The following is a 3,450-nucleotide window of genomic DNA, read 5'->3' as shown; positions in this document are numbered from 1 at the left end:
CTGTGTGGCACCTTGGGCAAGTGTCTTCTACTATAGCCTCGGGCCGACCAAAGCCTTGTGAGTGGATTTGGTAGACGGAAACTGAAAGAAGCCCGTCGTATATATGTATATATATGTATGTGTTTGTGTTTGTCCCCCCAACATAGCTTAACAACTGATGCTGGTGTGTTTACGTCCCCACAACTTAGCAGTTCAGCAAAAGAGACCAATAGAATAAGTCCTGGGGTCGATTTGCTCGACTAAAGGCGGTGCCCCAGCATGGCCCACGGTCAAAATGACTGAAACAAGTAAAAGAAAAAAAAATGAGAGTATTTTCATTTGGATGTTAGCAAATATATAACTACTGGAGTAGTTTCATTTCTTTAGACGGTAACTGATGTTATGAAGCTGTACACTTTTTGAGAGACATCAAGTCTAAAGGAATGGTTTACTAGCTTTCATAGTAGATATTCTAAAAAGAGTTTAAAGGAATGTTAAGAGTTGCAGCGGATTTTTCATATAAAGAAGTAAATGTTTTAAATATTTCTACATTTCAATTATGGATCATGATAAAGGAAAAGAAAAGCAAATTTTGTACAAACAGAATGTACTATTCTTTGGTTCCATCATTTTTAGGAGTTCTTAGGCTTCTTTACAAATAAACAAGCTTTTCCAAATTTGTCTGTAACTGCAGAGGAGCACTACCAAAGTGCAAAATGCGCGGGCTTGTGCACTATGACTTCATTACATACAAGAACAAGATACAGAGTTGATTCACTGGATTCTTGAAATTGTAGCTATGTTAATTGTTTTAGAAAGTATACAAAAGTTGAACCAATTTCATCAGAATTGAAATGAGAGCAGCAAAGAACCAAGAAGATGATATTGTAAGATTCTGTTCTTCCCTCTTACTCTGCTACACTTATGTACTTCACCTGCAGTAATGATGCAACTAGACATAACACTCCCTTCTAGTGATGATCATCACACATTAGTCTCCAGTTTTACTCTCATCAACAGAACTCACCAGAAATTGTATTTGTTAAGTCTGGGGGAATGGGCAGTAGCCACAGCCCTCTGAGATAGGTGAGATTGATGATGTTAATGTTCCATTTAAGTGGCTGCAAGTCAACACCTGCAGGAAAGAGATTAGCAGAGGGGGGAAAGATGTTCCATCAGATTGATATTCTGGAGAGCAAGGGGGAGAGGGAAGAAGAGATAAGAGTGAGTTAGCAGTCTCATGATGGAGATAGCATGAGACCAGCTAGCTTTGAGAAAAAATGCCATTGCAGTAGTGGCATAAAAAGCAGAAGACGGCACACTTATAGTTGTAAGATGTTGAAATCAAGAGAATAAAGAATTCTTGGAATTCAATGTAAAATTTTGTAACAGAAATTACTTAATGAAAAATATACAAAACCTCTTCTTGAAAAAAAAGCTTGACAAATTTGGTTAGAGTGATGCAAAAAGATATTAGTTGTGAGATGAAACGATATATGTACAAGTGACTTATGAATAATATTTTTACTGGCAATCAGCAATATTTAAAAATTTAAGTTTGTATTTTGTTTTATTTCTCTAATATTTTCTTCACATTAAATAATCTCATAATACTGACAGATGAGTTTATTGCCCTATGTATGTAGTATCATACAATTGTTACAGTTTGAAGATAATTTGTACACTACTTGGTCAAACTATAATTAGGTTTCTATTAAAAGAAAAATATTATTACAAGTTGTCTGGGATAAAAAAAAAAACTACATAAATCAGAATGAATTTCAGAGTTGTAGCCTTCATTCATAAGTTTGACGCGACCTTATTACATCTAAAACTCTTTCATAAATATGCTGACTTCAGCTTCCTTTGACACAACCTCCTAAGGATTATAAAAAGTAGCACCAACAGCAAGCAGGTGGAGAGGGATTTTCTTACCTTGACAACTGCTGGTTGTATATTTTGAGTTGCCGCCCTTGCTTTTCAATTTTAAGCCTTGTTCAACACTATTTATCTTTCCCTGATGGAGGTAGTCTTGATTAAATTCGTCAGCTCTTTATTATGATTAGTTTCCTTCATTAAGGTACAAACATTTTTGGTTTTATTGAAGGGCAACAATATCAATTACTTGAGCTTGCTTAATCTTAACCTTATTTTTTTTGCCCACAAGGAGCTAAACATAGAAGGGACAGACAAAGAGATTAAGTCGATTACATCGACCCCAGTGCGTATCTGGTACTTAATTTATCGACTCCGAAAGGATGAAAGGCAAAGTCGACCTCAGCGGAATTTGAACTCAGAACGTAGAGACAGACGAAATACCAATAAGCATTTCGCCCAGTGTGCTAACGTTTCTGCCAGCTCGCCGCCTTTATCTTAACCTTATTTCTTTCTTCAATTTTCATACTTTATAGACCTTTAATTCTATTTTCTCTCTTTAAAAGTTTGTAGCCTATTAAATAATATGAAATAGCTGCAGGTATGTTTGGTTGTATGGAGACTTTTTTTATAGGAGCAGAAATTTAAGATCATAGAGACAGAAGTCTCTAAACGGAAAGGAAGTGGTTTCTCTCCATTCGTAGAGACTTCTGTTACAACCAAAACAATGCAAGACAATTCAGTAATTACAAACGTAACATTAGTTCCAATGTTTAAGGACTTAATCTAGAACTTTGTTGCTAAACTTTGCCTAACAAAATGAAGGTTGGCAGCAACCAAGCATCTTACCAGTGGAACAAAAAATATCTCCACTATTGTAGAAACTATCTCCACCAATTGGTTCCAAGGTCTAAACTGTTTGACAACCAGGCCATTGCTAAGATGGTCATCTATAGAAAGAAAACTGAATATTTCATGCAACATTCTGTACCAAGCAAGCAAGCACAGATTCTAGAACTCATAATGTATCCAGGACTGCCATCTCCAACCGAATTTGGTGAACAACTAAAAATAATTTCTTAAGAAGTACTTAAATTCATCAAAAACGCACCAAACATTTTATATAGATTTCTAGAAATGAAAATATAAAAATGCTCTTACATTCATTTATTGGAAGAACTGAATTTCTTTATTGGACTTGTGTTTATGGTTTTCATGTCTTTAAAAATAGAATTGGGCTGATTTCTCTGCTTAGACTGACCAAGGCAAGTGAGTCATAAAACTGATCTTTAGTTCTGTAGAGAAGAACCATATCAAGAGAACCACAATTGTTATGGTGGATTTAAATAAATTTGCCTGATGTATTTATATTAAAACCTATTGGATGTGAGTTTTCTCTAGCCCTTTCTGCAAAACAGATGATGCTGCTGCCTTTGTCATCAGTGTCAATTTTACCTCCACCTTTCTATATTGGCAACAGGGCTAAATGGAACTTTTTCAGACAGTCTTTGTAGTTAGTTACCCTTTCTGATGCCGATCCTTTTAGTTGTGTTTTATGACACAGGAAACAGTGTACCTATTCTAAAAAATATTTAT

Source organism: Octopus sinensis, linkage group LG16 (assembly GCF_006345805.1).
Source record: "Octopus sinensis linkage group LG16, ASM634580v1, whole genome shotgun sequence".
Lineage (NCBI taxonomy): Eukaryota > Metazoa > Mollusca > Cephalopoda > Octopoda > Octopodidae > Octopus > Octopus sinensis.
This window is presented reverse-complemented; position numbering follows the sequence as displayed.